General features: G+C 43.8%; 1 long non-coding RNA gene across 1 annotated transcript; it reads left to right on the top strand.

The window, feature by feature from the left end:
- The first annotated feature begins 700 nt into the window (after nucleotides 1-700).
- Nucleotides 701-6,018, top strand: LOC126502884 (uncharacterized). The gene is made up of 3 exons (XR_007592082.1): nucleotides 701-1,613; nucleotides 1,688-5,886; nucleotides 5,917-6,018. It is a non-coding gene; the product is annotated as an uncharacterized lncRNA (long non-coding RNA).
- The last annotated feature ends 5,876 nt before the right edge of the window (nucleotides 6,019-11,894 follow it).

Raw genomic sequence — 11,894 nt, forward strand, 5'->3', positions numbered from 1 at the left:
CCATTAGCTTGCATTTCTTAACTATCCTTACCAGTTTACAATAAGTTAGCAGCTTTTATAAGACTAGGACTTTATGTTCTGCCCCTGTTAAGTTTAGCCTTAAAAATAATGATTTTGAATTGAAGCTCTTCTAGTATCAAAATAAAACTTTTTAATCATAGATAATGGGCTCAATAAAAAAATCCAAAATAATCATTCCATGGGTGAAAACAGAACAAGTTTGTTCCAAACTGCTAAGGCTGTTTCCTGAGAAGGCAAGGAAAAGTGACAGGGGAAAGATCCCAGGGCCAAATGGGAACAGGAGAAAAGGGGGCCTGTGAGATGGGTGGGGATATGAGCAGGGACTGAGGGAGCCAAGAGGCCAGCACTGCCCTTAACAGGCCATGGGGGTCCCTGCCCAAATGCCACCCCTGGGAAAAGGACTCTCTGGGGCGGGGGGACCAGGCAATCAGGCATTCCATTATAGAATATATATCTCATTTACCAAATACCTCATTTATCAGACATATGTTGCTACTGATCTAAGTTTTCTAGAAACTTGACGTTGGATACTTAGCAAAGACGTAAGTACTTAGGTGTAAATCTCTAAGTCATCTTTTGTTAATATGAATACATCTTTATAACCTTAAAATTTTATGACCATATAGAGTATATTCCAAACCAGAGTTGAATCATATACAATATGTTGTAACAAATATAACTTATCATTTCTATCATCATACAAAAGTTCATACTAATCCAAAATATTTGAGACTTGCTGTTTTCTTAGTCTTAAAGGAGATACAATGAACAGAGCTCATTAGGACATGATATGTCTGCCAGCCATGTGGCCATCCACATCCTGATGAGGTCACCTGCCAAGATGGAGGAGAGCCATGTGGCTGCTAATGAAAACATGTTTTCTAGACAATAGTTAGGTTATAAGCACATATATGCACAGGTACATACATGCAGTGTTAAATCCAGCTTATAGATATGTACATATACACATACAGAGTCAAAAATCCAAGTCCCCCTCTCTCACACACACATACATACACATTTTAAATAGGAGCTGAAACACACACACACAAACATATATATATGCCCATGTATAGAATTTTAATTATAAGTCTTTTGTTATAAGTTTAAAGCCAAATTTTGTTACAAATTATACAGATTTTAAACCATACCCAATGAGCAATTTACAAATCCTGAGATCAGAATTTACAGTATAATCTTAAGATATTGTTATTTGTGAGAGCAGAGTGCAGAGAAATCGTAGAGATATAAGGTCTTTAGGAGCTGGGAAGTAGAGCTTTAGAGGGAAGGGACTTTGGAAGTGTAGCAAGTTTAGGTATTAGATATTTGGGGATCATTTGTTTATGGCAAATAGAAGTTGTTAACTATTTGTGGTAGTTAATTTTGGAAATCAAATTTGCCAGTTTTGGCCACTGAGACCAGAGTGTTGTAATCAAATCTGAGTCCATGGAGGAAGAGAGAGAGGGTCACAAAGTGGAACACTGTGCAGGTGTGTTCCTCTTAGTTCCTAGAGAAAGTTGAGAGGGAAAACGAGCTGTAAGATTGCAGGCAAAAACAGAGACAGCACAGCGGGTCTGCAGGCTGGCTGCAAGGTGAAAGTCAACACAGAGGGTCTGCAGGCTACAAGGTGAGAGTCAACACAGAGGGTCTGCAGGCTGGCTGCAAGGTGAAAGAACACCAGGAGGAGCGGAAGAGCGGGGAGATGCGCACATGGTCAGCAGGCCACAAGAGCCAGAGCCATGTTGGAGCGTCTTCAAGCTCATGGTTAGCCAACAGTGAAACAGAGCTCTAACAAACAGCTCCCAGTTTCAGTGGCTGACTAGGACACAGGCTTGCTTCTTCTTCTCTTAAATAGCCAGTTGATCAACCCACACCAAGATGATCTTGGTGCCATGCCAAGATGTGCATCAAATGAAGTTCACTGAAGCATTGCTATGATGGTATAATTTTTACAACACCCTAAATGTCAAAAACTCGGAGCTAGTGAAGCAAATTACGGCCCACGAGAGAACATGGTAATAAATACTTTACAACAAAGAGGAGTGATATATTGAAGATCTTTAGTAGCAGTTGGGGAATTTTTTTTCCAATAAAAATGAGGGAGAAAGGCAGACGATGTGATCACATTTTTTGTTTAAAGCAACTGACACACCCATAGAAAGAAGTAGTGGTGAGAGCCACAGTCGTGGCAGGGAAAAGGCACGAGATGAGTGATGGAAAGACCACAGAAGGGGTGCAAGGGGTGGCGGAGGAACGCTGAGACATGCTGTTTCACACAGCACAGAAAAGGGAAGCGTGTTTAAAAAGCCTTTGGAGCAGTGGTAGGAATAAGAAAGGGCCAGCTTCGGCTAGACCCTGTTGAGCAAGAGGTCTGCTGGGTGAAATCACGGTGTGGGCATCTCGCCAGCCCAGCCCTTCTTCCTTTGTTTTCCCCAACAATGAGGTCTCAGGTTACAGCCTGGCAAGCATGGTTGAAGATGGATGACAGAGGAGCGGCACTCACCACCCGGATGGATGTCCAAGAGTTGGCTCAACTTGACTGGATCTTAGGTGTGGGTCATGAGACGGTGCCATAAAACCTCTCAGAGAACTTGGACTTGACGTCCCCCCCCCCCCAGTTTGAAAACCCTGCCAGACCTTGGTTGCTCAGGAACATGATGTGCCGAGGGAGGGTGTTGGCCTCCAGACAAACAGGACATTTTCTAAATGATCAGGGCCTGTTCCAGGAAAAGGCCTGGAGAGGGGAGGTGCGGTAGATTGTGACGTTTTCAGAAGTGGCCATCAGGTTGATCAAAGCGCTCTCCGTCTCAGTCACAGAGACAAGCTCCAGAGATTTTACCATTTCCTGTCTGGGGAAGCCCCTACAGTTACAAGGCTCTTTCTTCACCTTTGTGGGGTTTCCAGAGCCACCAAAGGGAGCATCTCCATCTCTGAACACCCTGTGCTGGAACACTCCCACAGAGATGTTGAAAGCCTAGTTAAGAGACCACAAAAGCCTTCAGGAGCCTCTTACAGGGATTCTACCTTTGCTGAGGGGCTCTGACTTCACTGAGTATACAGAGTAGTGGAAGAGCAAATAAATCAGCCACCAAGAGCACTTGCTGGTCTGGCAAAGGACCTGAGTTCAGTTCTTAGGATCTACAGTGGTTCAAAATTGCCTATAACTCAACTCCAGAAGGGTACCGGACATCCTCTTCTGGCCTCTGCAGGCACTGCCCTCGTGTACACACAAGTCCATACACAGACATATACATTTATACATGTATAGAATTAAATAACTCTTTTAAAGGGGAAAACAAAGGAATCTTGAGCATATTAAGACAAGGAGGACATCTGAGAGAGAAGGACAAAGAAAGGTAACAGGAAGAAGCAGCAGTTGGAAGCCTGTCAGGTTAGGCTCCTCGTACATCAGTCATTTCCCACTTGTTGATCACGTGATAAATCTCTATCCAGCCACACTGGATGGACTATGTGGGTGCCTGGCAACAGCATGCATCCAGTAGTAATAAAGGCTGCCACCCAATAGGGGACAGATTTACAAACTACAGTGATAAGGCTGGGGGACCTGGGCAGAACAGTGACCTTAAGCTAAGCCCTCAAGGACAAGAAATTCTGTGCCGTTCAACCAGGAATATAGTTTGAAAACCATCTGTACCTAGCTGCTTCTGGTTGTGAAGCAGTTCCTGGGTAAAGGGGGGGGGTGATAATGAAACACCCCGAATGAGCTGCCCCACGCTATATGGTGATGCAGGGTGCTGCCTCCAGAGACATTGCTCATCTCAGGAGTTCCCAGTTCTCTGACAACAGAGATGCTGGAGGAAGCTTTCTGTCTCCGTTTATCAGATTATCCTTCATCAAGCAGTAGGCTTCCTGGTCTAGTCACATCATCAATTTAGTACTTGCAGAAACAGATGCCAAGACAAGGTTTGAAATGCAAAAGATCCCAAGGACCACTTGGGATGAGAGGAGAGGAGACAAGGTCCCCAGAGCAGGAAGGCTTCCCACCCAGATCTAGGCAGAGATGGAGAGAGCAAAGATTAAATATAAGCGCCTCTTCAGATACAACAAGGAAAAAAGTCCTCATAGCTCCATAGCCTGGTGCAAAGACACATCTGGGCAGGGATGACCAGACTCCACTGTCAGTGGCCCCCATATGAAAAGGATGCAGCCTCAGCCTGATTGCTGCAGAGAAACCTGACTCCCAGCTGCACTCTTCACAGCTGGCCAGCTTGCCCAGCAAACAGCGGAGCATGGTGACTCTGTGGCTGCCGCACAGGGCCCAATCACAGGGCCCACCTTGTTTATTTGCCATCAAAGTGGAAACTGATGTTGCTTGCAAAATTTGGAGAAGGAACTGGTTCAGGAAGGTCATTGTAATAAGAACTTCATCTGCGGTCCCTATGGAGACAGATTCTAGGGGTGCTTGGCAGCTTGGCAGACATCAAGGATGAGGGAGACTAAGGCTCTATACCAGACTATAATTGTTCTGATGCTTGGGAGAGAGAGGAGCCCCTCCCACCAGAGCTAAAGGCCTGCTCATGGTACTGCATCCAAGAGACCACCCCTGTCTGAACAGGAGGCAGGCGTGCAGGATGTGGGCGTCCTCCCTGGAATGCAGCCTGCTGAGAGTGTTGGTGTCCTGTGACCCTCTCGACGAACCTCATAGGACATGAGACCCAAGGAACCCGCTGTTCTTTGTTTCTGAGCCAGGAATCTCACTTTCTGCCAAGAGAGTATCTTTTAGCCTATTTACAAATGATGTATTAGCCTGTACCCAGGAAACCACTAAAAGTTTCTCTAGCTTGCAATCAGAGTAAGAATCTTAGCTCCCATCAAATCAGAATTCTTGGAAGGGTGAACCCTACATGAAGTCAGGCTTCCATAATTACAGGTCGGCAGGTCCAGCTGACTGTAGATCAAAAATAGGTACCGATAGTTACATCTCTACTGAACAGGCACAGAACTTCCAGAACTATGCCCTAGGTATGTCGGGTAGTAACGACTATTTGCATAGAATTTACAGTGTTATTGGACATCATAAGCAATTAAGAGATGATTTTAAGCCTATGAAAAAGGTAGTATAACAGGAGTGTCCTTAGAGAGGCTGAGCTCTAAGAAAGGGGGGGTCACCAGGCAGGATCTCTCCCTACTTTGGGGTTATTGTCAAGTCCCATTTCTTGAGCCATACTGAGAGAGATGAGGAGGTCTGGAACACAGTGGCCACCTCAACAACCTGACTGTAAATCACCAATATTTGTTTCAAATGGCAATAGTGAAAGGCAGTCTTGGGACCTCATTTCTGGAGTTATTTATAGGTTTCATGTGACAGCTTAATGGACCAGATCACATTTTAATGCGGCAAAGCTCTTGGTCATAGGAGAGTCTGTCAAGAGGCCAATGTTTCCCTGAAGGAATGGTGTTTCCATGAAGCAGACAAGCACAGGTGGCCCTTGACAAACACTTTATCAGAGCTCTGCTTCCTGGACACTGGAGAAGCAAGGCACACAGCCGCACTAGCACACTTCGATCAGCTGACCCATGGCTCAGACTCGGCATCCCTGGTCCAGTCTTTTCTCTTTTAAGCCCCACCATCTTCCACATCGCTTTTCTCTGCTGACGCAGAGTGGTGGTCCGATCTCTCCACCCAAAAACACCATGCAGAATACCTGGGTGGAACGGCAAGGCTGATCTCACACGTGGCTTTTAGAAAGTGGTGAGGTGAGCTGGCAGACGGCACCTCTGGTGAAGTGCTCGTGTGAATCCAATCCTCTGAAATATCCAGGCTTGGTGGTGCACACTTGCGATCTCAGGGTTGGCGAGGGCAGAGGCAGAGAGGGACAAAGGGGCAGAGATGGGCAGAGAGAGGTAGAAAGGGGCAGTGAGGGGCAGAGAGAGGCAAAAAGGGTCAGAGAGACAGGCAGATCCCTACAGCTCATTGGCTATTCAACGTACCTGCTTGCAGAGTTTCAGACCAGAGAGATCCTATGTCAAAAAAACAAAACTAAACCAAAACAGAAAAATTCTCTAGGTGTTCAATGCCGGAGAACCACCATCACAGGTTCCTCTGGCCTCCATCTGCATGCACACATATGTACATGTGCACCCTACTACACATGAGCATGCACACATCTGTGTACACACACAATGTGAGCCAAGTATCCCATCTCAAAGTCCCCATCAGAAGAGGCCAAGCCCATCTTCTTGCTCTCTATACACCAGCTACTCCCTGCTGCTCCCCTGGGGAGGGGCTGCTCCACAGCCATCCTGAAGTCTGCGGCACATTTCCCTGAGTGGTCTGTTCCTCGATGTGGGGCCAGAGCAAGGTCAATTTAGGGTCTACACAAAAGCCTTTCTTTCTCCTGTGAAGAGGGCAGGCAAGAGGACCTTCACAGGATGACTGGACTCTTAGCAACAAAGACTACAAGATTAGAAAAGAAAGAGCCACAATATTGTTCTTCATGATCTCATTTTAAATGGCACCTCTACCGCTTTTCTGTTGATTTCTATTTGTAACTGATGACAGACTTATGTGCTTTTGATTGTGTTTCTCCAACATCATCATCTTGACAGAATACTTTCCCAGCAAAGACAAGACCCTGACATGGTCCTCTGCTGCTCACATAGAGTGTGATGCTCTAGGTGGCTCACACAGGAACCTTGGTATATCCATCTCACCAGAAGCCAAGAGTCTGAACATTTCAAACCCCTAGCGTGTCCCTTTTCCTTTCATAACCACATGAGCCATTCTTGCTCCAAGGGAGAGTGAGGCTGTTTCTCATAAAACAAAACATGTATCACCATGTGGTCCATGCATGGGTTCACTGAGCATTCACTGGAGAGCTAAAAACCCACATGCAGACAAAGCTTTGCACGTGAGTGCTCACAGCAGCTCCTAATAGTAATAGTAGAAGGCTTGAAGCCATGTCCTTCCATGTTTGCACAGTTCAGCAAATGATGACCTTTGAGTCCATGACATTCTAGCTAGACAGAAGGAGTAGCTAGTGTATCAAACAGCTTGGGTGAGTCTGGAAGGATTCCTTCTGAGCCAAGGAGATGCCCAAGAATTTGCATAATGTCTGTTCTGGTTCTGTATCACTCTTAACAGGTCATGAGCTGCCCAACTTCTTAGCAGTACCCAGGGGCCAGTTGTGTATTTCAAGCAGCTGACTCCCTTTTCCCAAGATCAACAATGATGCCATGAGGGTGGTAGAGAAGAGACGTGGGTTTTGGCAGTACATGTTCTCTGGCAGTGTGAGCACCACTGGAGTTGGAATTCTGCTAAGAGACTGTGATGTTTCACCTTTCCACTCACGGCATTTGTTAGCTGGCAAGATTCCAGATCAAAGTTCTACATTAAAATGTCTAAAAAACCATCTGTAAAGCACAGGTGCTATGCACAGCAAACCCTTCACAAAGGGCCTTGGCAGCACATGACTCCATGAGCATGTGGGTGTGTAGTCAGCTCTCCTGAAGGCTGGGAAGGTATAACAGAGAGGAGGACCACAAGGAGAGCAGGGGTCCCTTACACTCTAATATGACAGGGACCTCCAACACATGAAGCTCCCGAAAGTCTTCAAAGGATGTTGACAGAATGTGCTGGAGTTGGACAAGGTCCAATGGATGATAAAATACCCTCTGATACAAGGGAAACAGGTTAGGAAGCAAAGAACTGAACCAAGACTTACTGTGTCCTCAATACAGACCAGTTCATGGAGTATCAGTTGCCCAGGTAACAAGAGAGCTGTCATTCAGGAAATATTCTTCTTAGGACAGATAGGAAATGATATCTCTGTTCTTCTGAGCAAAAGCAGTTTTTAGCTCCCTAAGAAAACAGTGGTCTCAACTCATCCAGTGAAGAAAAATTCTCAGCTCTTATAGGTAGCCATTATCAAAAGCTCTCAGCAAAAATGGTCTCAATACAGCTCAGGTGAGTCCCAGATCACATGGATAAGAGGGCTGTCCCTCAGGTAACTATGCCACAGATCCCTGGCTTTGTCATCTGTCTCAGGCACCTACAAAACAATTGTCTCTGATGTCCTAGATTACAGTGCCCTCAAATCCCCAGGTGACGGTGGTCTCAGACTCCTCAGGAAACAATGCTTTCAGATGGCAAGGTAACAATGGCCTCGTGCTGCCCAGGTTAAAGTGTTGTCGAATGTGATGTCTCAGAATCCCAGGTTACAATGCTCTCTCTCAGATCCCTCATTGTTTCCTGTGGTCTGCACAAGCTACAGTGCTGTCAGATCACAGGAAACAATGGTCTCATTTCCACAGGTTACAATGTTCGCAGATCCCTCAGTAGCAACTCATATTTCCCACAGGTAACAATGCTGTCAGAACCCACCAGTAACAATGGTCTTGATACCCCAGGCATATGTATATATCATAGGTTATTATGTTCTCAGATCCCCCAACTACTGATGTTCTCATATGGCCTAAGTAACAACGGTCTTATTCCTCAATTTACATTGCTCTCAGAAGCCCAGGAAACAACAATCTCAATCTCCCAAGTTTCCATGTTCTCAGATCCCCTGACTGACGATGCACTCAGATCTTCTTGGTGACCATGCTCTCAGATGCTCTGCTAAGAATAGTCTTGACCCCAGCTAACAGTGGTCTTGATTTTCCAGGTTCCAATGTTCTCAGATCATCAAGGTAACAAGGCTTTCAGATGCTACCGAAAATAATGGTCTTAAGCCCCTAGAAACACTGATCTCAGATCTCCCGGGCAGAAATGACTTTGATCCCCAAGTAACAACTGTCTTGATTTTCCAGGTAGAGTATTCTCAGATCCCTCAGGTAACACTGTTCTCATATGTTCCACTTAACAAAGATATTGATTCTCCGGGTTGTAACATTTTCAAATCTATCAGGTGACAAAGTTCCCAAATGACATCAGAAAACAGTGGGCTTGATCCCCCAGGTTAGTGTTTAGAAATCCCCCAGGTTAGTGTTTAGAAATCCCAGGTTAGCAATGCTCAGCTGCCCCAGGTAACAATGTTCTCAGATCAGTCAGTTAAGATGGTCTTCTAAGATCAGACAAGTAGCAATGGTATTGATCCTCAAGTGAACAATGCTCTCAGTTCAGGCAGATAACTTGTCTAGATTACCCAAGGTTACAAAGTTCTTAGTTCAGCCAACTAACAATAGTCTTAATTCCCAAAGGTTACAATGTACTCAAATAAACCAAAAAAAAAATACTCTTTAACCCCATGAGTTACAATGTTCTCAGATAAGTCAGGTAAAAAAGGTTTTGATAAACCCAGGATACAATGTTTTCAAACAAGACAGGTAACAATGGTCTTGACCCCCAAAGGTTAAGCTGTTTTCAAATCAGGAAATGATGGTCTTGATCTGCCCCCAAGGTGACAATGTTTTTAGATCAGCAAGGTAACAACAATGCTCTTTATCAATGGTCTCATATTAGTTGGTAATAAAAGTCTTGATTCTCCAAGATTACAATGTTCTCAGAGCAGCCAAGAGACAATGGTCTTGATCCTCACAGATTACAAAGTTCTCAGGTCAATCAGGTGACAATGTTCTTTATCCCCGAAGATACAATGTTTTCAGATGAGCCGGTAGAAATGGTTTTGATTCCCTCAGTTACAAGGTTCTCAGATCAGTAAGCTAATATTGGTCTTGATCCTCCAAAGTTACAATGCTCTAATATCAGTTAGGTAACAATGGTCTTTATCCCCACAAGTTACAATGTCCTCAGATAAGCCAAGTAACATTGACTGAGATTCCCCAAAGTTATATTATCGCTAGGTCTGTCAGCTAACAATTGTCTTTATGCCCAAAGGTTACGATATTCTAAGATCAGCCAGGAAGTAATTGTCTTGGTTTCCACAGGTAACAATGTATTCAGATCTGTCAGCTAAGAAAAATGTTCTTGAACCCCCACCCTACATAGGCCCGCACAAGTTACAAAGTCCTTAATTCACCCAGGTAACAATATTCTTTATCCCACAAATTACAAGTTCTCAGATTAGCCAGGTAACAATGGTCTTTATATTCTCAGATCACAGTGTTTTCAGATTAGTAACAATGATTTTGATCCCTTCCAAGTAACAATGTTTTCAAATAGGGAACAATGGTTTTGATCTCTGGAGGTAGCAAGGTTCTCAGATCAGTTGGATAACAATGGTCTTTATCCACCCAAGTTACAAAGTTCTCATATAAAGTATCAATAATGTTGATCCCTCAAGATTACAATATTTTCAGAGGAGACAAGTAACAGTGGTCTTTATCCCCCAAGGTTACAATGTACTCATATCAATCAGGTAACAATGTTCATTCCTACAAGGTTACTATAGTCTTAGATCACAGAGATAACAATGGTCTAGATTCTCTCAGGTCACAATGCTTTCTGATCAGTGAGGAAACAGTATTCTTGATCCCCCAAGGTTACAGTATTCTCAGATGACTCATGTAATAATGGTCTGTAGCCCCCCAGCTGACAATGTTTTCTATCAGTAAGTTAATAGTGGTCTTTATAACCCCTAGTTACAATGTTCTCAGACCAATCAGGTAACAGTGGTCTTTATCCCACAGGGATACAATGTTTTTAGATCAGTATAGTAACAAAAGTCTTGATCCTCCAAGTTTATGATGTTCTCAGATCATCCAGGAGTACAATGTTCTCTCCCCAGATTACAAAGTTCTCAGATCAGTAGGGTTGACAATTGTCTTAATTCCTCCTAGGTTACAATGATTTCAAATCAGGTAATAATGGTTATGATTCCCTCCATGTTGCAAGGTTTTCAAGTAACAATGTCTGTGATCCCCTAAGGTTCCAGTGTTCCCAGATCAGTAAGGTCTTGATTCCACAAGTCACAATGTTCTCAGATCAGTAAAGTAGCAATGGTCTTGATTCCCTCTAGGTCACAATGTTTTCAAACAGGGTAACAATGCCTTTGATTCATCATTGTTACAATGTTCACAGATCAGGCAAGTAACAATAGTCTTTATGCCTCAATCTTACAATTTTCTCATCTCTGTAGGGTAACAATACTCTTCATCCCCCCCAGGTTACACTGTTCTCAGATAAGTAAAGTAACAGTGGTCTTGATACCCCTAGGTTACAATGTTCTATTATCAGTCAGGTAACAATGATCTTGATTCCCCCTGTTTACAATGTCCTCAGATCTACAGGTAACAATATTATTTATCCCCACAAGTTACAATGTCCTCAGATCAGCCAGGTAACATAGATTTAGATTCCCTAAAATTACAATATCCTTAGATCTGCCAGGTAAAAATGGTCTTTTATTGCCACCTCACCAGGGTTACAATCTTCTAAGATCAGCCAGGAAACAACTGTCTTGAGTCTCACATGTTACACTGTATTCAGATCATTCAAGTAACAGGAGTCTTGTTACCTGAGTTTACAATGTTCTCATATCAGTTTAGAAATACCGGTCTTTAACCACAAGGATACAATGATCTCAAACCAATCGGGTAACAATGGTCTGGGTTCTACAAGTTTACAATGACCTCAGATCAGACACATAACAATGATCTTGATGCCTTCTGGGTTACAATGTTATGAAATCAGGTAGCAATGGTCTTAATCCGCTCTAGGTTACAATGTTTTCAAAATAGTAAGGTAAAAAAAATGTTATCTCCACAAGTCAAAATCTTTTATCAGTAAGGAAAAATTGGTCGTCATCCCTTCCAGATTACAATGTTTTCCAACTGGGAAACAATGGCTGTGGTTCCTTTGAGGCAGCAATGTTTTCAAGTCAGGAAACAATGGATTAGAGCCACCAGGGTTACAGTGACCTCGGATTAGCAACGGTGGTATTGATTCTCCAAGGCTGCAATGTTCTTTATGTTGGGTCTTTATGCCCAAGATTACACTGTTCTCAGGT

This window comes from Alexandromys fortis, unplaced genomic scaffold (genome assembly GCF_014885135.2).
Source record: "Alexandromys fortis isolate MF-2015 unplaced genomic scaffold, M_Fortis_MF-2015_v1.1 scaffold_1, whole genome shotgun sequence".
Taxonomy (NCBI): domain Eukaryota; kingdom Metazoa; phylum Chordata; class Mammalia; order Rodentia; family Cricetidae; genus Alexandromys; species Alexandromys fortis.